At 43.1% G+C, this 25,058-nt stretch overlaps 1 protein-coding gene across 10 annotated transcripts in view; it reads left to right on the top strand.

Annotated features, from left to right (window-relative positions):
* The window catches only part of LOC147030532 (inactive dipeptidyl peptidase 10-like), a 780,352-nt gene that overhangs the window by 571,173 nt on the left and 184,121 nt on the right, over positions 1-25,058 (top strand). The gene's annotated exons all lie outside the window — the stretch shown is intronic.

The raw sequence follows: 25,058 nt of genomic DNA, 5'->3' as shown, positions 1-25,058 counted from the left end.
CTCAACACAGCACATCACCCAAAGAACGCCATCCCTACTGTGAAGCATGGTGGTGGCTGCATCATGTTATGGGGATGTTTCTCCTCAGCAGGGGCTGGGGCACTTTTCAGGATAGAACGGAAAATGGATGGAGACAAATAAAGAAAAATCCGAGAGGAAAACCTGCTGCCCTCTGCAAAAATGCTGAAATTGGGATGGAAGTTCACCTTTCAGAATGACAACGACCCGAGGCACACAGCCAAAGCTACACTCGAGTGGTTAAGGAATAAAACGATAAATGTCCTTGAGTAGCCCAGTGAGAACCCTGACCTAAATCCAATCGAAAATCTGTGGTATGCATTACTTGAAGTTTGCTGTCCATCAATGCTCCCCATAGAACTTGATTGAGCTTGAACAGTTTTGTGCAGAAGAATGGGCAAATATTCCCCAATCATGGTGTGCAAGGTTGGTAGAGACCTATCCCAACAGACTCACAACTGTAATTGCTACCAAAGGTGCTTCCACCAGGTACTAACTCAGTGGGGTGGACCCTTATCCCACCGAAATATTCTAGTTTTGTATTTTAATTAATTATCTGAAATTTGTGGAATTTGTTTTTCATTTGGATGTTGTGGGTTATGATGTGTAAATAAAGGTGGAAAAAGGTCTGATTTACTGCAATTTAATTCCAGGCTATAAGGCAACACAAGGGGAAAACTTTGAAAGGGGGTGTAGACTTTATATAGGCACTGTATACACAGTGTGTGTGTGTGTGTGTGTGTGTGTGTGTGTGTGTGTGTGTGTGTGTGTGTGTGTGTGTGTGTGTGTGTGTGTGTGTGTGTGTGTGTGTGTGTGTGTGTGTGTGTGTGTGTGTGTGTGTGTGTGTGTGTGTGTGTGTGTGTGTGTGTGTGTGTATACACCCTCGTAGGGTATGCTAACACATTGTATGCAATAACGAATCGTGCTTCCCCCATTATCTCGGGTCGCTCACCCGCATTTTTTTCATTCTTTTCTTTCCATTTATTTCTATTTTCATTTACGGATGCTTTCCAACGATTGTGTGATTTTTCCTGATGTGTCAGCTTCTATGTTCTTCGACACGCAAAATTTCAGCTTTCTACGTCACCCAGAAGGTCTCAAAATTTAATATCAGTCAGTCATTCAATCAGTAAGTGAATTGGTGGTTGGAATGAGCTTTATATATTCGATGTACACTGACATACATGTATACGGTTGCATTGCAATGTAATGCAACACTGGCATTTAACTTCTCTTTTGTGGTTATCCACACTCTCAAAACGATAATTGTGCATTCTTTTAAATGTGATTAGTTTGCATCGTCACTTTTAAAAACAGTATCTTTTTATGACTGGGAATTGGCCTTTCACATATTCTCCTTTCTTTTTCTCATTGTACTCTTTTCTTACCATCCACATCATGTGGGGCTGCCACTGCATACCTCTTCCATAATGATGAAACCACACACAGACACAGACACAGACACAGACACAGACACAGACACAGACACAGACACAGACACAGACACAGACACACACACACACAGCATTGTTTTGTTTCATCAAACTGTTCTGCACAAAAAGCATAATCTTTTAATGAAAGGCAATGGCTAAAACAGTTGCACACCTAAAGTAAGCACTGTATTAACTTGTAAGTGGGTAACTTAGTAACTTTAGTAACACTCAAATAAGAAGGTCTCCTAATAAACAATTTCCGAATGTGTGAATGTCAACTTCATTCAGCTCGTGGCAGCAGCATTGCACACATTGTTATTGTGACATTTAATTCGCCATATGCCTTGTGCTGTATCATTGACATCATGTTACATGCAGTGTTTACTTGTGAATGGGTGAATGGCCACTCTCAGCCTACATGAGAAATGTGTTGTCATAAACATTTTGCATCTGAATGGGCACACTCATGTAGAAATTCATCACCAGCTGGATGCAACGTGCATGGATGTGAAAAAATAAATCTTTGGAGTTTGGTGCAGGAGTTTAAAGGACACAAAAGTGGTGAAAATGAGCCTCTTTCCAGCCGACCCAAATGAGCCATTCACTGAACAACATTCAATGTGTGGAACCATTGGTGATGATCCATTGCAAAAAATGGAAGAAATTGCCATGGCCACAGGCATTTCAAATGGTTCTTTGCACAGGATTTTGCACAATGATCTGTAAATGCTGTAAATGTCAAAAGTTTCACAACAATGGTTGCTGCGAATGCTCAGAAATGACCGAAAAGCCACTCAATCCTGTCTTAATATATGGTGACTAGGAATCCAGCATGTGGTCGATGATTTGTGAACATCATTGTGATGATGAATGATACCTGGGATGCTCTTTTTCAATCCTGACAATCAGGGTAAGCGTTCAGACTCACTTCCACCAAATACATTGTGTGTGTCGTATCTATTGAGATCATGATGGTGGTCATCTTTTGGAATGCGCATGGCATCATTCTCACCTGTTCGTTCCAAAAGGACAACCTGTTGCTGGAAAGTTACAATGAGGTGTTAGTGAAACAGTTTTCATCAGTCATGCAGAAGAAACATCTGGAACTTGCTCAGACAATGTTTGACTTCCACTACAACAATGCCCCCAGCATATTGGGCTGCTCGTGTGCAAGGATTCTTCAAAAAGCAGCTCATTGAACTGATCCTGTATCCACCATATTCACCAGACCATGCACCCAGTGACTTTTCGTTATTTACAAAAATGAAAGATAGATCTTGTGGTCACAACTTCTCCTCCAGATCAGGGTTGACATCAATGACCTTTTAGTGGGCTCCACATTCACCTGAAAGCTTTGTAACGGCCTTCACATAATGGAGGCACAGGTGTCAAAAGTGCGTGACACACTTCAGGGGCTATGCGAAGAAATGATTGAAGTATGTGTTGTTTTTGTAAGTCTCACATGCTTGTTGAAATAAATTAGAAGACTTTCATATTTAAACGCACCTTATAATATCAGATGACAACTATCAACCTTACTCGACACCAAAAAAAAAGAAACACTGTTAACTTTTCTCAAGGATCATTTTGTGCAGCCCAAAACAAATGAAATAAGAGAACAAGGACATGGGTTATTGCAAGCATTTGTTTTGGATGTCAGAGTCCAGTGACAAGTGTCTGATTAAACATGGTAGCAGAAGCTGCAGATTCCAGTTCTTGTGATTGCCTACTGGCAGGTCCCTATTTTGAATGCTCTGAGAAAGATGACAAAGATTATTTCCTTGGTGGAGTTATGCATTGGTATTTTATAGGCCAATATGTTATTCCATGAGCCTCACTGTTGTGGAAAAAAAAAAGAAGCTGAGTGCTGCCAGTTGGTGAAACCAATTCATTTCTGATGTTCGTCGATCATTGGTGTGAGATGTGTTTGGAATCAAGTGAAGAGAGCATATCCTGCATATCTGTTGAGAAGACGAAAATTGACACGAAACTGCTGCAGACTCAATAAACCAAAGCTTTGAGGTTAATTCTGAAAATTGAAAAAGTTATTGTGATTGTCACAAAATATGCTTCAAACACCACTCGTTTTCACGAGAATGCAGTACAGTGTTACTTTTTGAACATGAAACATAACAATTGAACAGCAACTACTTGTATAAATTACGGAGAATTGCTGCCTTTGTGTTTGCAGCAGTTGATGCACTTTGCTATACTGGACTGATAACCAAGGAAGATATTATTTTTAAAATAGTAATATAAGTAATCCAAAAGTTATGCACACTCACCTCCAAGATGTCGAGTTTGGGTTTGAATGTGAGCCCATCTATAAACTGTATTCCCGGTGTTTCACAGGCCGGGTGATTTATCAATGTGTGTACTGTCCCTCGGTTGGATATTAAACTGGGCGTCCCATCTGCTGGTATTAGTTGGTGGACGTTAAAGACCCCATTGTGTCCTTTGCAAAGAGTAGGCAAGCTATTGCCGGGACCCTGCACAAATTCTAAAAATTTCTGCATTGACTTTCTTTGACGGGAGTGGTGCGCCGACCAGAATTTTAGCCTAGTAACTGCTTTGGCAACACCAATGCTCTGCATATGACATTGTACATGATGAGGATGATGATGAATAGAAGTATCAAATGACTCATCTGATGGATGCATAAAATATCATCTCTCAGTGCTATTAATTGGAGTGAATTGAGGATGTTGCTGAGTCAGGTGTGGGAATATGCCCTTGTTTGGAAAGGTGAAGCAATATGCCACCCACTTTTCTCTTCCCTTAAGTCACAGCCACAAACACATCTGTTGTTAAGCACTGAAGCTGAAAACAACATTGAAGGTCACGGTTCAACGTTTTTGAAGATCTTGCAATTTTAATTATCGTTGGCTGTTTAAGAGAGTTACAAGGTAAAACAGTGCCTCCATTGCTGGTCAGGCAACACAGGCTTTTCCAATAGTCATTGTGTTTTGAAATATCTTTGCAGACCCCATTGATGATGGTCTAGTAAGTTTGGAAACATGCCTGGCCAATTCCTTCAGTTAAATCAATCTTAAATTGTTATTTTGATCACCAGTTGGTGATCAATCCAGCATATTAAGATCGACCTGTTTTGAAAAGGATGTATATTGGGCATCTGGTTTTGATTTGAAGGAAACCGTGTTGCCTATGAATGCTAGAAAATCATACTTCAAGATGAATTTATGGATTATCTGCACATGCTTTCAGAAAAAAAAGAAAATAAATCTCATTCAGCACAAAGTCATTCATTTAATTTGACAGAATCCATCTGGTTATACACAGCACATCCTACTCTGATGTATGCTCATAAATCAGGCATAAAGTAACCTTATAAAGTTGTGGTTCTAATTCCAACAAGAAATATGCTTTGTTTAATGTGAATGCTTTTTCCATCAAAGACGAATACGATTTTTTGAAGGTCAAAGCAGAAGAAAAATGTTGACATATATTACAAAAGAGTTCCATGATGATGTGAATAGCTTTGACTTTAATAAATACACAGATGAGTTTTCTCCTCTACTCTTGTCTGATTGAATGAAATTCGAAATCAGAATCAAAGCCATCTCTACACATTTCATTGCAGCAGATTTTCTCAAAAATAATTGAACTTAATACAAGCTGCGTAATCATGTCTGTAGTGACTTTAATTTTTGCTAGTATCTGTAATAAAGCAAACACATGAACACTAGCAGCCAATCAGTGGAGTCCTTCCAGAGAGAGCCAATAGACTGAGAGGACACCACAAGGCACTTCACGAGAGCTTATCACCACGACACGTTAGTAGCTCGTGCTCTTTTACTTACAAGCCTTTCTTATACACGAGTCACTCAGCACGTCAATATTTAATTGTGACTTTTGTTCTACATCATCTATCGATAATTGATAATTCCAGCAGTGTGTGTGTGTGTGTGTGTGTGTGTGTGTGTGTGTGTGTGTGTGTGTGTGTGTGTGTGTGTGTGTGTGTGTGTGTGTGTGTGTGTGTGTGTGTGTGTGTGTGTGTGTGTGTGTGTGTGTGTGACCGCTGTTTCTCAACAATTGAAACTTGCCAGGTATATTTCTGGGGCCCTGTGGATGTGCCTTTTCAAGGTTTGATATTAATCAGACAAGTGCTTCCCAAGTTATGGCCATGTATTTACCAACCAATTAAAGGACACGTTGCTGCGTAGGCGTGGCTGCATAGGTCGGTGCGCATCCTGCCGATGATGGCACGTGCCGTGCCGGTTTCGATGGGGATCGGTGCCTTCGTTACCGTGGCATAGGAGTGGCAATGGTCAATGGCAGCGAATTTCATGGCAAGCAAAGACAGGGAGGTAAACTTGATTTTAATTTGGATTTTAATTAACTCTGTGTGTGTAAGTATCACAGCAGTTGTTACTTCAATGCAAGCGATAATTCGTGGAATGCATGTGAACATTCCGTACGGGCACGCACCACTTCCAGATAGTGATGACAATGTATTCTAATAATTTCTCGATTTCTTATGCGCATTTATAGATAAACACAATACCCCAATCCAGTCGTTGTTTACGAGAGCGATGGAATGGCCTGTGTGGTTGTTTCTGGCTCGCGGTTTGAAAGTTTTTTTTGGGGGGGGGTTGCACGTACGGGCACGCATGTACGGGCATGTGAGAGTGAAGGAACGGCCTGTGTGGTTGTTTCTGGCTCGTGGTTTGAAAGTTTTTTTTTTTTTGCACGTGCAGGCACGCACGTACGGGCACGCACGTACAGCCACATACTAGTCAAGACAATTGAACAAAGTGGATTTCATTTGTTTGGTTAACAACCATGACAACAATGAATGGGTCTCCTCTTCTACGCTCCAACTATCAAAGCCATTTTAAAGCCACGGTGGCTCGATGCCTATAAACCCTTCTTCTTCTTCTTCTTCTTCTTCACCAACCACAAGAGACGCGATGAGGGATTAATTATCAACTGGACTTCTTTTACAACACATTATTGCCATGATGTTTCTTGGACAAACCGCATTTCAAAGTTGGCCTCCAAAGCCAGTCGCTTTATGGGCATCCTCCATCATACAGAGTCCTTCATTGGCACGCCTGAACTCCTATCCACCGATAAAGCTTTCATCCTCAGATTGATGGAGTACTGCTCTTCCCTCTGGGCTGGCTCCCCTGCCTCACATCTTGCTCAGCTTGACGCCATGGAAACCAAGGCCTTCACGATTATTGGAATCTCCCATGCTGAAGCTGAGTCTATGGATCCATCACTTCACCATCGCAGACAGGTCAGTGGTCTCTCTGTCTTCCCCTGCAATGCTTTGTCCACCCCCCCCCCCAACCATCCATCAGGTCCATACTCTGTGCAGAGCGTTGGTGCTGCCTAAGTAGTCTCCTTAATTATTGGGAACAATCTGAGATGGGTCTCCACTCAGACACAGGATACCAGCAAGCTGGCTCTCATTTTGCCGACCTCAGAGGGATGACAGGCAGAGTCAACCTCACCTGGTATTAATTCAATAGCAAAGTGAGATTTGAACTCAGGATCCTAGGATCCCAAGCCCACCACACCAACCATTAAGCCAACAACAGGCATACCCCCCCCCCACCAGGTTTGTTAGGGCTCTCACATTTCACCGTCCACCCACTTCTGGTGACCTACCTAAATTCAGGATCAATGCTCACTTCCACTCATTCTTTGCTCTTTTTTTTAACCACCTGTTGAACCAACTTCCACATTCTCTTAAATCTTATTCTTACCACCATGTCTTCAAGATAGCTGATCACCACCATCTCAGATCAGCCCCAAACCAAAACCATAATTTTTTCTACCCTCACTAACCCCACCCTAAGTCCTCCTTCCAAATTTCCACTTTTTTGTCCCCTGTTAGTTTCCTTCTGTATCCATCTTGTCCTTTCTTGGTCCCCATTCGACCCCACACCCATTGTTTGTCCAAGTCTCCCTCTAGCTTGGCCTTCAAAATTGCTGTGCGATTTTCAAAAATGAGGCAGAGGTTGAATTTGATGACTTGAGGAATCAGAAGGGAGGGAAAGATAGAATTCGTTTGGTGGGATCGAGAGGGGATGGGAGCTTGGAGATGGTGGTGAGGCTTTTGGGGGGTGGGTGGGCTGTGGACTTGAGGTTATGAGGAAGGATTGAGGACTTGGGGGAGGAGGGGGCGACAGGGGAGTTGAGTTGAAGAACAAAGCAGGAGGGGAGGATAGATTTGGAAGTGGGGGTTGAGGCTTTGGGGAGGGGTTGAGGAGTTGAAGTCAGTGTTTTACATGACAGTGCACAGAACACTTCCGAGGGTCCCTGGGTTTTGCAAGCAATGCTGCAACGAATGGATTAGTGTACAGTATATTTAATATTTCAGGCTGGAAATTAGTGCAGGTGGTGGGGAAAACTTTGGATTGAATTAAAAACAGACCACCAAATAAAACACCAGCTGCTTGCCATGTAAAACTTATCCTGCATGGTCAATAATCTACCAATATAAAACACAGTGTGTATTTGTGTATTTTTCTGACCCCTCCATAATGACGATTTAATAAGGGTTTTAAAAGCTAATCTTTTAACAAGACTGCATGCTCACTATGCTCTATTTTTCAGTGGGGGGGGGGGGACCTCGAATAACATTTTTCATAAAAAATTAATTACGTCTCTTCTATTGGAAATGTAGACGGTGATTTGCAACCGGGCCTCGAGGGTGGTGTACAGAAGCGTTAAAAATTTAAAACAATAAATACAAGGCCTAGGGAGGTGAAATTTACTGGACATGATGTGTAACGCACGCAGAGTAAAATGAGTGTTCATTTATGTCTGTAGGTCATGTAATTATTAAAGAAGATGTTAGCATGCGTGACGCTAGGCCGAAGCTTCAGACTTTAGCATGCTCATGATTACTGTTCCTTCGAAATGAAACGTCCCAGAAGAAAAATAAAATAGGGTCACATTTGTACATTTAGTGGTTTAAAATAACGCTTCTTGTTACGAAACATCATATCTGCCAGTCTCTTTGAATATTTCGAATAAAATAATTCCAACCCATCATTTTTGACGTGCTTTTATACTAGTGCTTACAGTGCAAGTGATCCGTATTTTGCGGGTTTGACCCGTTTTCTTTCTTTTAACCCACTGACCCGTTTTATTATCTTTAAAACTCGTATTGGATGGAAAGTACGAGTAATTTCAAAAACGGAATGTTTAGATTCCATTCCACTCGCATGGATTCACACACAGAGTGACAGATCTGTAGCGATCTCTCTCCGATATGCAAAGCACCAATGTAATCTGTCTCTATTGGCTGGGTGATGTCAGGAGCTTTACCCAACTGACCAATTCCTTGAATCCACATCTGTATGCATTGTCACTTCCTCCCGTCTCCCATTTGTCCTCATCCCGAATCAATCGGTCGGCCTATTTAATTTCCAATTCACTTTTCGACTTCTTTCTGTGATATTTATCAGTACTTTGAGTGTTTTGAATGGTACATGTCTGGTGTTGACTTAATGGTTGGGGTGGTGGGCTTGGGATCCTAGAATCCTGACTTCAAATCTCACTCGGCTGTACAATTAATACCAGGTGGGGTTGACTGACGATCATCCTTCCGAAGTCGGCAAAAATGAGTGCCAGTATGCTGGTATACTGTGGTGGAGTGGTGACCCATCCAGGATTGTGTCCAATAGCCAAGGAGACTGCTTTGGCAGTACCAACGCTCTGCACAGAATATGGTCCCGATAGATGGATGAATGGTGCGATTTTATTCGGATTGTTTTCATTTCAATACAGGATGTGCCAGTACAGTACGTGGTTTAATCTGTTGTGCGAGCGTGGTGCACGGGGTTACCATGCAGGGGTGCTGTATCGTGGAAGGTTTGGCCTAGTCGGGCACGTTGTATCGTGTGTGTTATTAAAGTTGATTTCAACCTCACCAAGACTGGTGTTTGGCCTCGGTGCTCCGTTGGGGATTCCCTTGAACCATCGTGGTGTGGTGGCAGCGTCGGGATACGATTCCACGCACTCTTCACCCCGGAGACAGTGATCGGCAGAACGTCACTGTTACGAGAGCCATCTTCGAACCACAATCGCACCTCACAAGAAGGTGAGCGGCCAACCAGCTCACTCTGTAGCTGTGTCATAAACATCGTCTGTACAACGTGCCCATCTTCAAAATGGCCACCACACACCGTGCACCAAAGCAGTGGTCACTTAGCAAGAGTGAAACGGTCAACTCATTTGAAAATTGGAGACAATTTTCTTTCTATTTTATCACTCGATCCCAACTTTGCGCCCTTCCTCACTGAGGGCGTCACCTGGGAGAAGAAGAGCAGAGCGTTCCCTCTTCGTGGACTTGTGGATGATGGTGAGGATGTCCCCGTTGTGCAGCGTCACACTGCCCAACAAAAAGTGACCGTACTGGAACTTATGCTGGGTCAGATTGCAAACTACTGCCCTGTGATATCCCGCAACACCATAGTCCGAAACTCCACCTCTGTAGTCAACATATGGCAATCGATTCGACAACATTTTGGATTCCAGTCGACAGGTGCACACTTCATTGACTTTGCAGCAATATGCCATAACCCCAAAGAGCGCCATGAAGACTTATACCAACGCCTGATGGCGTTTGTGGAGGATAACTTGCTTCGACAAGAGGGCAGCATCTTCCACCATAACCAGGCGATCACGGAAGATGAGGAATTATCTCCCTTGTTGGAGAACTTTATTGTGCTCACATGGCTTCGCCTTGTCCACAGTGGACTCCCCGGACTCATCAAACAACGCTATGGAACTGAATGCAGGTCTCACACTTTAGCCTCCATCAAACCGGAGATATCCCAGGCGCTTGACTCACTATTAGATGAGCTCCATGCTGCTGAAGAAACAACGTCCTTGCGCACTTCAACGTCTCGACCACAGGTCCCCCGCCCGGCATCGTTCCCATCATCGTCAAAACATCGTCAAGTCTTTTCGGGGACTCATTCCAACAACCGTACAAAGTCCTGTCCCCTCTGCAAACAAGTACGCTGCACTGATTATAGTCATTTCCTCAGTGAGTGTCATTTCCTCCACGAACGAGATCATCGGTACATCGCCAGAGCATGCCATGTGGCTGACATAACTGAAGAGTCAGACGACGTGTCTGGAGACATAACATATGCCCATATGGACAAGGTAGTTAATAAGATAGACTATACAGAACCGTCCACTATCTCGCGTGTCCAGACTCGCCAGTCTCCATATCTAGACACCTTCTACGGCCACCACACAACCCGAGTTACCATCGACAGTGGGGCCACGGGTAACCTGATTCGTGAGACAACTGTAAGGAGGTTTGGAGCCAAGATTCAGAAGAGTGCACAGTCCACTCGTCAGGCTGATGGGTCTTCCCCTCTTCAAGTGGTTGGTGAGACCAGACTGACCCTGACTCGCGACGGAAGGGAATTTCAGTTTGAGGGCCTGGTTGTCGAAAATCTTGACGTAGAAGTACTAGCAGGAACACCTTTCATGGAGTCTAATGACATCTCAATCCGCCCTGCGAAGCATCAAGTTATCCTGGGTGACGGCACCACACACGTTTATGGTTCTCAGGAAGGGAGCCTTAATCGCCATGCAGTAGGCCGAGCTCATGTCGTATGTGCCCCACCCTACACAACTACTCTGTGGCCCGGTGAGTTCATCGAAATGGTCCTTCCATGTGACATGTCGAGTATCGACTCAGCGTTCGCACTCGAACCTCACACGGATGCCCCCAGTGCGAGGTCGCTGCGACCCATTGATTACTGGCCCCCACCAAGTGTCACCCCTAGCATCAGCGGGAAGGTTCGGATCCCCGATTTAACTAACGAACCACGAGTTCTCAAATGACATGAGCAATTTTGCCAAATCCGCCCTGTGTACATACCCGAAGAACACCCAGATGACTATACTGAGAACAGCCCCCCCCCCCCAAATTAAAACGCACACTCACTTCACTCTCAGGACACTCTTCGACTGTCACCCTCAACCCCTGACAACATGTTCGCTCCTGACACACGATCAAATGTTTTGTGTCCTTCTTGAAGAGTATGATGAAGTGTTTGACCCAGTGCTCCAAGGCTACAATGGTGCTGCAGGCCCTTTTGAGGCTGTTGTTAACATGGCCCCGTTCAGCCTCCACAACGCAAAGGCCGTCTACCACAGTATGCGCAAGATAGCCTGTGTGAACTACAACACAAATTTGATGAACTAGAAAAGCTTGGAGTCTTTGCTCGCCTTAAGGACATGGGGATTACTGTGGAATACCTGAATCCTTCATTCTTGATCAAGAAGCCCAGTGGCGGGTTCCGCTTAGTCACAGCCTTTGCTGATGTGGGCCGATACAGCAAGCCCCAACCCTCTCTTATGCCAAATGTAGATTCCATCCTCCACAAAATTGCTCAGTGGAAGTATCTAATTTCTACCGACCTTACGAGTGCCTTCTACCAAATCCTATTATCTCGCCAGTCCATGAAGTACTGCGGTGTAGCCACACCCTTCCGGAGAATACGTGTGTATACCAGATCCGCTATGGGTATGCCTGGATCAGAGACGGCACTCGAAGAACTCATGTGTCGCGTCCTTGGTGATCTCTTAGAGAATGGGACCATCGCCAAACTCGCTGACGACCTCTATTGCAGTAGTGACACATTGGACGAACTTCTCCAGAACTGGAGAATGGTGTTGCAGGCTCTGCGTAAATGTTGACTTCACCTCTCTGCTATGAAGACAGTTGTATGTCCAAAGAGCACCACCATCTTAGGATGGATCTGGTCTAGCGGTACTATCCAGGCCAGCCCACACCGTGTGGCTACTCTCTACTTGTTCAGCTCCTGAGAAGGTCAGGGGAATGAGATCCTTTATCAGGGCATATAAGGTTCTCGCTCGTGTTATCCCCAACTGCTCCGCTCTCTTATCCCCTTTGGATGATGTTGTGGCTGGATGCCAATCACTGGACAGAGTTGTGTGGACTGATGAGTTACATTCTGCCTTCCACAGAGCCCAAGCTGCTCTTTCGTCAGCTCATACAATTATTCTTCCTCGTCCAAGTGATCAGCTATGGATCGTGACGGATGGTTCTGTCAAAAACACAGCATTGGATCAACTCTGTACATCACGCGCAATGGAAGACCTCACCTTGCGGGTTTTTTTAGCGCAAAGTTACGCGGACCCCAACCTACCTGGTTGCCATGTGAAGTGGAGGCCTTTTCCATTGCTGTATCAGTAAAACACTTCAGTCCCTTCATTATCCTATTTAAACATCATGCATCCATCCTCACTGATAGCAAGCCGTGCATACAAGTGTATGAGAAGCTCTGTCATGGCGAGTTTTCAGCGAGCCCTCGTCTATCCACATTCCTGTCCACCGTCGGCCGTTATCAAGCGACCATACGACACCTCGCAGGATCCGCCAATGCCCCCATCTGGTTTTGCCAGCCGCAATGTACCAGACTGTACCGACACCTCCTGTCAAATTTGTGCATTCATAAGATGCGAGTAGGAGGCCGTAGTCCTGCAGGTGACAGCCCAAGACATTATTTCCGGCCGAACCAAACTTCCCTTCACCCAGAGAACTGCCTGGATAGCAGTTCAGGCAGAGTGCGCAGACTTAAGGCGGACTCATGCCCACCTAATTCAGGGCACCCGCCCATCGAAGAAACCAACCAACACGTTTGCTGATGTCAAACGTCAACACGGATGTCAAACGTTACCTCCAAGTTGCGTCACTTTCCAAAGATGGCCTAGTTGTAGTCCGTCGGGACAAGCCCTTGTCCTCGGCATGTGAGTGCATTATTGTCCCATGTCAGGTCGTCAATGGCTTACTAACAGCATTACACATTCAACTGGATCACCCGAGTCGTCATCAACTCAGTTCTGTGATTCACCGCTATTTTTATGCTCTTGACTTGGACAGAGCAATCGATCAGGTAACCTCAAGGTGTCACCAGTGTGCTGCATTGTGCAACATTCCTCATACCATTACCAAGCAGTCCACTGGAGAACCCCCTGGTGCTGTTGGTGTATCCTTCACAGCAGATATCATCAAACACAATCACCAGCTAGTTCTTATATTGCGAGAATGTCCCACTTCCTACACTACATTGTTCATTGTGGAGAATGAACAACACGTCACTCTCCGCGACAACTTGATCCGCTTTTGCATAGAGCTCCAGCCATTGGATGGACCACTTGCTGTCATCCGCACCGATCCGGCTCCTGGCTTCACACGTCTGGTCCACGATGAGCTTCTTCAACATCACCGGATGTGCATCGACATTTGTCGCATTAAAAATCCCAACAAGAATCCCATCGCCGAGAAAGCAGTTCGTGAATGTGAAGAGGAACTTCTACGACAGGAGCCGATGGGAGGACCAGTAACTCCACTAACCCTCGCACTGGCCACCACCAGTATGAACTCACGAGTTCGTGCACGGGGACTCTCGGCCCGAGAGATATGGTGCCAGCGGGATCAGTTCACCAATCAACAAATCCCTTTCTCGGACTTACAAATGATACAAGCCCAACACCATCTTCGTTCCATTAACCACCCCCATAGTGAAAAGTCGAAGGCACCCATGGGGTCCGTCAAGCCCAATGTTGTCAGTGGAAGTTGGTGATTTGATCTATTTGTACTCTGATCGTAACAAGTCATGCGCAAGAAACCGCTACCTCGTCTCTGCCAACGATGGACCCTGGTGCAACATACGTAAATTTGTGAGGTCCCAATTGAGGAGTCCAGCTTATCGGGTGAAAAAGTCTGAATGCTACAAAGTCCCAGACTACTGGAAGGATACACTCCCACTCCCTCGCAATCGGGGATATGGTGTTGCACAACAAACCGAGAACGTATGCCTCTGATGTGGATTTTTTTAACCCACCTTGTTGTGATCGTTGTCCTCCTGAAGGATTCTAACTGGTCGATTGTGGAATCCTATTTGACTTCAGACAGAGTTTAACGTTTGTCCGATTTGATTATAAAACCCTACAAAAACCCTATCGACACTGATAAAACTGATGTCCACACAAGTCCTTCCTTGTGAAACAATTTATTTCCTAATTATACACCATACACTTCTCACCCTTGTACAATGAACTTAAGAATCCCCATTTGATTGCAATATTATTTGGTTCTATTTCATTTATTCTTATTTTAGTTAACAGTTAGACCAACCAGATTCAATTCACTTCTACATTACATCAGAGAGTTTTATTCTAACTTGGTACTTGGTCAGTTCCAAGGAGTACGAGCCACTGAGAAACTATACTTCCTCACGTGCTCGTACTAAGAAAATGTGTCTTTCAAAACATTTTATACTTCCATGAGAGAGAGGTTGGGGGATATTCACCCAGACTGTAGACGTGTCCTTTAGACAAAAAGCCACTTTGTACATTTTCTAAGCAAAGGTTCATTTATCAGCTCGGTCACTCTGCTCCAGAACAACACATTTCTTATCATTTAGGGCAAAAATCTTTTGGCCAGAAATGACAGCCAATTCAATTTGCAGCATAAAAGTTACATTTCTGAAACTCCATTTGTTACAATTTAAAATACATTAATATAAATTTTTCCCCCACACTCCCCCGTTTTTTTTTTTAAGGAAAATTTGAATAATTTTTCTTACACATGATTACCATGTCCCATTCCTGAAGGAGAAAAGATTTCCATTATTCAAGTTCAATCAACAATGGCAGCGAGTGCTCATATCAGAAAATGAGTGAGTTTCCCTTTAATTTATGGCCTGTTCATCAGCATGTGTCACACATTGAAAACATGCTACCCGAAGTCAGAAGATAAACAGGTCAGGGTGTGGATAGAGCGGCACCCAACGGGAAACGCAATCGAAGCACTCCTTGAGCTGAGGAGAAGGTAGATGTGGGCAAGTACAAGTTTGGGCCAGACACTGGGTTGAAGGAGCGCAGTGTGGAATTGCAGGCCTGTCGTACATTGAAGTAACCACAGCAAGTTCACGATGTATTTGCAGAGCGGCAATCGAGAGTGTGGCTGAGAACATTCCTCCATGCAGGCACCACACAACGCCGACGTTAAGACTTTGCTCAACCTTCCCCTCAGTGGGTTTTTTCTTTCTTTTCCCACATTGCTCCACCTTATCTCCCCAGGAAGGGGAGGGATAATCATGTGTTGAATGCTCAATCACCCAAATCTGGGTTCTCCCATCGTCCAATCTTTGTGTGGAAGCTTCATTTAGATGAAATCGTACATTGCTTCAAAGACTGCTTTCAACACTCCGAAACAAACAAAGCATCAATTGAACACCAATCAATAAACGTCATGGGCACATGTAGTTCTACAAGACTAACAAAGATTGTTATGGAAGCATTTAACTTGCATTATATGTCATATCAATATTTTAATCCCTTTCCTTGTTATTTCCCAAAACAACATGCTAAAATATACAGAAATCCCAGTTGTACGTATACTCAAAACATCCATCTCATTTGCTATTTCCATCGACATTTTAAATCTCTGACATTTCTCCATCTGTCCACTTCTCTCTCACCAAAACAGCAAACATGCTGCCATTTTTCCAATTCACATACACAAACCATCTATCACTTCCTCAAACCTTCTCAATTACGAATCCATTTTCTTTTATCAAAACAAATAAATCATTTTAAACAGTTGTTCAAAAATTGTCAAATCACTTGTCAAATCTGTTATCAGGCGAATATCGTTTAAATTCCAGCTCAAACACTCTGTCTACACATGCAGCTTCACCCTCCACAATCTTTATCCCAGTCTTGGAAAAGCATCTTAAACTTCAGACTAATAAACATCCAAACTCTCTTAAACAACTTTTTGGTCAAAACAAAATATTTCCTTTTAAAATCCATAAATGAAAAATTTAATCTTCAGCATCTATCCAATTAAATCATGAATTTACCTTGACTGAATCGATCAAAGGTTACACTGGGTTGTTTGCCATTGCCTTCCCAGCACAAGTTCAGGTAACCTCAACATTCGCAGACGAATAAAACAATATTTCAACGTCCATCCGAGGGAATCATCTATTATCTGTGAATTGCCCCACGTGCTAAACATCATCAAATCATTAAAATCATTCCAAATCACGTTTCTACATTTAAATCACATACAGTATATCCACATTCACAATTGTTATTTCACAATTTATTCAAAATCCCGATGGTTGTAAAATAAAACTTCAACACTTTTTCCTAAATGGACTTCACTTTAAACAGATTCAGTCCAGAGGGTGCGCCACAAACACCAAGGAACAAGGAACAGGAAGTTCTCTCCACATCCAGTGGGAAGAAAAAGGAAAAAAAACTCTGACAGGCAAAACCCACAGTTTAGCATTACTCTGTCATGGCTTCAACACATACACTAAACAGCATTGCATCTCATAGACTCGCGTGTGATCACGTGACAAATACCAATCACATTTCTATCTCGTCCTCTTGAATCTGCATATGAATGGAATTTCACACTTAAAGCAAAGGCTCGAACAAAGACTCAGTGTAAAGATAGGCCACCCCCCACAGATCGAGTGGAGGGGGTCTCACACAGTGTAGTTTGCGACCTTCGCGTGGAAATACAACGCCAAGAATGTATAACATGCCATTTCAAACAGACCCACAGCTCAACTCAGCACGAGTTAAAATATCGTCAAAATCCCAACAGAACACGTTTCATTGCAGTGATTATTGGAATCGCACAAGTTTCATTTTTTTTTTTACTCTCAGGAACAACTCACCCACCATGCTCCCAGCTGGTTAATCATCTCTTGCACTCTACAAAACGTTTCGTGCAAATCATTGCATTTACAAATCCGTAAAACCTCCACACAATATAATATAACAACCTCACTGCCAACAAACTTCCAGTGAGTTTAATGAACAAAAAGTAACTCTTAAAACTCTTACAAACAGGTAACTTACAATGTTTATCTATTTTAACCCTATCTCGGCGTCTCAGCCGTGTCCTCGGCGTCTCTCTCACAGCCGGTCCGTATCAATGCAAACATGTGGCATGTCGCTTCATCATGCCTATTTAATTACGCATCTAGCTCCTCAACGAGCCTCTTCTTGTCATCTGACTCCTCTTCTTCTCCAGCACTTTTCTAAAACAACTACAGTACTTATTATTTACTTTAAAACGGACTCCCTCCGCCGGATCCTCTTCTTTCTCTCAATAAAATTATCTGACAATGAACTTTTCTTTGTTCGAAATGCGTTACCTGCTGAGAGCGCTCTCCCTTACCTTCGCTCAAGCACTTGTCGTTCCTCCAGGCACTGCCTCCGGCAGATTAAGCACCTCCGGTCACGAGCACCGCACCAACGTCGGTTCGAATCCGAGTCATGGCACCAACTGATGTGGATTTTTTTTAACCCACCTTGTTGTGATCGTTGTCCTCCTGAAGGATTCTAACTGGTCGATTGTGGAATCCTATTTGACTTCAGACAGAGTTTAACGTTTGTCCGATTTGATTATAAAACCCTACAAAAACCCTATCGACACTGATAAAACTGATGTCCACACAAGTCCTTCCTTGTGAAACAATTTATTTCCTAATTATACACCATACACTTCTCACCCTTGTACAATGAACTTAAGAATCCCCATTTGATTGCAATATTATTTGGTTCTATTTCATTTATTCTTATTTTAGTTAACAGTTAGACCAACCCGATTCAATTCACTTCTACATTACATCAGAGAGTTTTATTCTAACTTGGTACTTGGTCAGTTCCAAGGAGTACGAGCCACTGAGAAACTATACTTCCTCACGTGCTCGTACTAAGAAAATGTGTCTTTCAAAATATTTATACTTCCATGAGAGAGAGGTTGGGGGATATTCACCCAGACTGTAGATGTGTCCTTTAGACAAAAAGCCACTTTGTACATTTTCTAAGCAAAGGTTCATTTATCAGCTCGGTCACTCTGCTCCAGAACAACACATTTCTTATCATTTAGGGCAAAAGTCTTTTGGCCAGAAATGACAGCCAATTCAATTTGCAGCATAAAAGTTACATTTCTGAAACTCCATTTGTTACAATTTAAAATACATTAATATAAATTTTTCCCCCACACCTCCAACCAGCAACAAAACCCCCAGATCCCCCCCCCCCATTCATCCCCTATGAGCTGTCTTCACCTGCCAATAGTGCTGAATCCTTCCCAATCCCTAGTAGCCAGGTACCAGATCTTGGTTCTGATGCATCCCCGAGGCTTGACACCTGTAGACCTGGTTACTCCAATGCCATCGGCGACACCTGTGAGGAACATCCAACGGTGTCCCCAACCGTCTGGACACCAAGACGCTCCAACCGTGTACGTTACCAGCCCAAACACTTCAAGGATTTAATTTTGGATGCTTAGAGTCATATTGTGGTCACAATACTTGCAGAAACTGTCATGGGGCAGAATAATCCCCGAGACCGGAGGGCGGTGATGGTCATCATCTACCCGGTCTACCCGGTGATGGTCTCAGTATATCTGACTGACTGGTACATGATTTATGTGACCTCCTCCAGGTTAAGTGACCATTATCCTTGTTTAACTTTGTGTACTCTGCCTCAGTATTTGAAGCCATGTACAGTCACCTACTTTCTTCATTTATAACACCAAGAATGATAGTAGATAAATGACCTTGTAAAAAAAAAGAAAAAAAAGTGGTTACGCCAGTACAGTACGTGGTTTAATCCGTCGTGCGAGGGTGGTGCACGGGGTTACCGTGCTGGGGTGGCTGTATCGTGGAAGGTTTGGCCGAGCCGGGCATGTTGTATCGTGTGTTATTAAAGTTGATTCCAATCTCATCAAGACTGTTGTTTGGCCTCGGTGCTCCATTGGGGATTCCCTTTAACCATTGTGGCGATCTCCACAAATTATAATGTTCCAAATTCAAACCGTAATTTAAAAAAATGAATGAAAATGGGATACAATGATGTGGTTTGATGCTTGTGAATGAACGAACATTTCTCAAAGTGTTATTGTTATGATTTGTCAAGATCATCATATCGAACCATTTATCATCACATCATCTCCATAAACCAGGCAACACTGCTCTTTACTTTAGGGATGCTACTTGCATTAAATGTGATGTCACGTGCCACAGGCGACAACTGAAAACGAAAAAAAAGGAAATAAAACGTTGAGAAATGTTGTGTGTGTGTGTGTGTGTGTGTGTGTGTGTGTGTGTGTGTGTGTGTGTGTGTGTGTGTGTGTGTGTGTGTGTGTGTGTGTGTGTGTGTGTGTGTGTGTGTGTGTGTGTGTGTGTGTGTGTTTTCTCGTTTCAAATTGTCCACAATCTTCAAGTCCAAGTACGATAACAATAATAAACATCCTTGATAAGAATTACAAGACGAATATTCCATGGTTCTGTCCTTCTATTATTATTACATTAATGATTATTTGAAGCTGATGTTTGATATTTACTTTGATTTTACCATTTTTTAAACCATTTTGAACTCCATCTTGGATTTTATGGATGGCAACAAAACATAAATCACCACATAGGCCTATTACTTTCTAATAATCAGGAACATATATTACAATTAATCCAAATATTAATTAACTGAATATTATTCTAAGTTTTTGGGCTATTATATTCAATTTTCAATGATTTTGCCTATTGTGGTGGCCATTTTGGATGCCATCTTTGAAATTAAGCATTGTAATAAAATTCAATCATTAGGTATTAGTTATTAATGATGAGAAACATATTATTCCAATGAATAGTTTACAATTTTGTCAGTTTTTGGCTGTTATATATAATTTTCTATGATGTTGCATATTTTGGCGGCCATTTTGGATTTTAAAAAATGGCAACAAAGCCCAATTATCAGAAACTCGTACCTAATGATCAAGAACCAAATCCCAATGATTATTTTTTCAATTTGCCACGTTTTTGAGATGTTGTATACCGTATTCTATGATTTTAGCCATTTTGGTGGCCATTTTGGACGCCATCTTGAATATCGCCAGAGTGCCGGGAATTTTTTTTTGTTAACATCTCAAATGTGTAATAGGACCATAAAAGGAAGTGTACAAATGTGTAATAGGACCACTAAAAAAGTTGGTTTTGTGGAGTCCTGGGGGGGGGAGGGGGGGTGCACGGATACGCTCCGTAGATACTCCCTATTACTGATGAGTCAACATATCGAATAGCATTTTTGCCACATTTGTTTAACCCTTTGTGTCCTGCATTGCTTTCGGCCGCTTGGTTCCCTGTTGCTTTAATTAATTATTTTTCATAGGTCTATGAATTTCAAGTGGTATTTGCAAAAAAAACACAACTTGGGTGTCAAACTAGACGGATAACCAAAATTAAAACAAAATAAATTGTTTCAATTTTTTTATCTCGTCTCAAATCTGCGACCGCAGCATGTAAAGGGTTTTTTGCCGCCTTCAACTTGCCATGTATGCTAGTCTAATATATTATTAATTACATGCAGAGGGAGATGGATGTTGTGTGTGTGTGTATGTGTGTGTGCCGTTGGTTGATATCTACATTTACGGGTTTCAGAAGGTGGAATGGAGTCCTCCCAGGTCTCGAAGTATCCTCCTCCGTTTTGGTAAAATGAAATAGCCTGATTCAGATTGCTTTGTGATGTCTTCACCTGAGCAGTTTAAAGACTTGTATGAGCTTTATTTTCAGTTATTTCTACACCTTGGAGAGCTCATACAGCACTATAATATTCGTATCTCTGCTATGGCAGCTTTTCTGACATTGCTGAAAAAAAATCTCCTGTTATCCGTCATGCTTTGAAAATATATACTATTCTTTTGTTTGCTAAAGTGCAAATTTTTGGCGAATCAAAAGCGCAAAGGTTCATTTCACGACGAGAATGCTCATTTAAATCATAATAAGAACCACTCATTTCACAATCTTCAGATGCATAGGACTACCGAGGTTGTTTTTCATTGGCTAAGAGGCACGATTCTGGATGGGTCGTCACTCCGACACAGGATATTCCGATGGCTCATTCTTCCCAATCAGCTGGTACTGCACTTATTTTGCAGACCTCGGAAGGATGACAGCTTGAGTCAACCCAATGTTGATTGATGTTATTAAAATTGAACCTGGGGTGTGTTCATGTACCAAGTTTCTTGTGGAGCTCTCCCCAAGTAGCTTAAGCACTCAAGCAACCACTCCGTTCAAAACTGTTGATAAGGAACGGCTGGCTTGGCAAGCACAAGCAAGCTGCTTGTTCACTGAAAACAGCCCGAGTGTCGAAAATACAAACTCTCTTCTGTCGTTTGTTATTCAATCAGATTGCTACCTTTGTTCTCATTCAACACTGAGAAACTCGTTTCAAACACATTAGTTATACTCTTGGGTTTAACCTCACATCCAATTTTTCCATATTTATTTATATGTAGATAATACGAGCAAATAACATCCATCGCTTTGCTGACGGGAATACTAAGAGAAAAGGGGGGGGGGTTGGAGAGAGAGGGAGGATAGAGTGAGGAGGGTGAGGTGAGAGAGGGAGAAGAAGTGAAGAAGGTTGGTGGAGCTGAAGTTGGGCAAGGATGTGGGGGAGTTTGGAAGGGGGGCGAGTGAGGAAGGTGTGGAGAGTGAGAGGAGAGAGAGAAATGGGAGGGGAGGAGAGAGAAGTGGAGGGGAGGAGAGAGAGGAGGGGGAAATGAGGAGGAGTGGGGGAGCGGGGAGTGAGGAGGGGGGCAAGGAATCGGGAGAGCGAGGAAGGGGGAGAGCAAGGAAGGGGGTGGGGAGAGCAAGGAAGGGGGTGAGAGTGACGCCTCACCACACATTGCTATGCACTCCGGGAATGGAGGGGGTTGAGGAGGGGGTGGGAGTGAGAGAAAGGTGTGGGAGAAGAGTGCTGCACTTTATTAGGAGAGGGAGTGAGGAAGACAGAGAGAGAGAGAAAAGGGGGAAAAAAAGAAAGAAAGAAAGAGAGAACAAAAAAGAGAGAAAGGTGAGTTATGGGAGTTAGCAAAGAGAATATTGTGTTATGCTTTATGACCATGCACATACACTTATACACACACACACACACACACACACACACACACACACACACACACACACACACACACACACACACACACACACACACACACACACACACACACACACACACACACACACACACACACACACACGTCTTCATGCACATGTCTTATATACAGGCACTTCCCTATTTCCATCATAGATGCATTCGTGGAAAACTGTTTCACTCAAAATAATGCAAATCGGACATCAAAATCTCACTGACATGGTGCACAAAAGGAGGAATGCCTTCCTGACTAAAAAAAAAACTTGAGTGGAAATTTTTCAAAGAGTAAATGAATTCAAATATTATTACAAAAAAATACTAAGCATCAGAGTCGACAACAAGGATGCAAGAAGCATCATTTATTTTATTTTATTTTGTATACATTGACAAGGCTCGTGTGAGAGCTAACACACAACACGCAGCAAGGGGGGCATGAGACAAGAGGGGTGGGAGTGGGAAGGACAAAACAGTGGGGAACAGAGACATTAGGAGATCTGTGAAAGGGAAAGGGATGGAGAGGGGAACATGGTGTATGCAAGATGGACATGGCAGGGATTTTCAGGAAGGAAAGCAGCGAAGTTGAAGGAGGTGGGCTTGGGGTGGATTAACGGGGGTAGAAAAGATCGAGGATTTGGCTGGGGGACGATAGAATGTGGTGGTGAACAGCTGTTTTGAAGGCCTGGAGGGAAGAATGGGATTGAACAGAGTGTGGGAGTTTATTCCAAAGTCGGAAAACATGAGGAATGAACGAGTGAAGGTAAGCAGTAATTCATGATTTTGGTAGTTTTACCAGAAGGGGGTTGCTGGCAGACCTTGAGCGCCCTGCAGAAATATGGGGGTGGGGGGGGAACATATCACAGACAGAGTGGGGGGGGGCGAGACCGGAGAGGAGATGGTGGAAGACAGAAAGGCCACTGACCTACCTGCGGTGAGAGAGTGAGAGGCCCAAAGACTCAGCCTCACCACATGAGTTACCAATGATCCTAAATGCATTGGTTTCCACAATGTGAAGCCGAGAAAGGTGAGAGGCAGGAGCACCAGCCCAGAGGGGAAATCAGTACTCCATCAGGCTGCGAATGAAAGCTTTATATGTAGTCAGGAGCTCATTTGTATCATTGACTGAGGATGTGGCAGTGCTAATTATGCAGTGCCCCTGTAGGTTGGAGCAGTAATTTGGAATTTGGCCAGGATGCCAAGGATAACTCCCCTACTCTTTGCGAAGCACACTGCAAAGGGATCTTTATTGACCATCAAATAATTCCGGCAGATGCGAAGCACAGTTTCACTTCCATCCAAGGGAGGGCACACACATTGATTAATCAACCTGCCTGTAAAACACTGGAATGACAGTTTATACCATGGTTGAGATTCAAACCCAGGATAAACAGCTTAGAACAAGTGTGTGTACCACTCTGCCATCTTACTGTGAAGTGGGATGGGATGTATTGCTTTGTAGCCACTGAAAAGATGTTTCAATTCCCTCTTGAACCATCGTTCGCTTTGCTCATTCCAATCCTCAAATGTATTTGCCTTCCAAACTCCGGGGATTTCCCCACGGAGAACTGAGCCACAGTCGCTATGCCCACTCCTTGAGCCGCAGGAGTCTTTCCCTGCTTTAAAATTATTTTCGGTGCACTCAATGAAGTTACACTTCTGGCATATTCCTTCATCGTTTTTTTCACTCAATATAATTGTCAGAACAGAAAAAAAAAGTTGTTTATTGCTTTGGCAATTTCACACGTTCTTGTGTAAATATGGAGAAAGTAGAAGCATAGCCTTCCTCAAATAAATACGCTGATATGCTTAGTTATAACAATCGGTAATTTCTTAACATGTCCAACTTCCCTCCAGATTTCGACACTTATTTAGTCCACGAGATCCGATCCTCAAATCCAAAATCATATTTAGATTTAATGCTTCTTTCTTTTCATGAGAATATATCGTGTTTCCATAGCCAGGCTTTTTCAGTTGGCCAAATCAAAATGGTGGCGAAGACTCCTGTGAGGTTAAATTGGGTGACCAAGGATAAGCCTTTAATGAAGGTAAGCCATTAATTATCATCAAAGGGGTGTTTAACTTAACCCAAACACCCAATTTTCCTTCATGCACTCCCTTGGAGTTCCCTGAGTATGCATGCAAAGTTTTGAGTCGCTCGGTTTCATGGCTTTGGAATTATGGAGGAGACACACACACTGACTAACGCACACTGACATTTATTATTGTTTCAAGCTAATTTCATGACTGATGTTGAGAAGTTTAAAAATGCAATATGTGGAAATAGAGTTGTACTGTATTTACTTTATTCATAGTTTTAAGGCAGTTCGTTTTTGCTATTTTATCAGACAATTTTATGTGGTGCAATTGCAGGATAATTTAATAGTCAGAGCCAAGAGAAGCGATCTAAGAGTTCTGAAAATGAAAAAAATATTTCCCACTTATTATTGGGCTGGCAGGTTGGCCTAGTCCATAAAGGTGTGCACACCCACCTGTAAGCCATCTGGCCTGGGTTCAATTTTACACTCAGCTATAAACTGTCATCCCAGTGTGTTTAACAGGCAAGGTGATCTGCGAATGTGTGTGCCTTCCCTTGGATGGATGTCATACTGG

The sequence above is a fragment of the Eptatretus burgeri genome, chromosome 3, assembly GCF_056783735.1.
Source record: "Eptatretus burgeri isolate ZD-2024b chromosome 3, Ebu_testis_v1, whole genome shotgun sequence".
Taxonomy (NCBI): Eukaryota; Metazoa; Chordata; class Myxini; order Myxiniformes; family Myxinidae; genus Eptatretus; species Eptatretus burgeri.
This window is presented reverse-complemented; position numbering and strand designations above follow the sequence as displayed.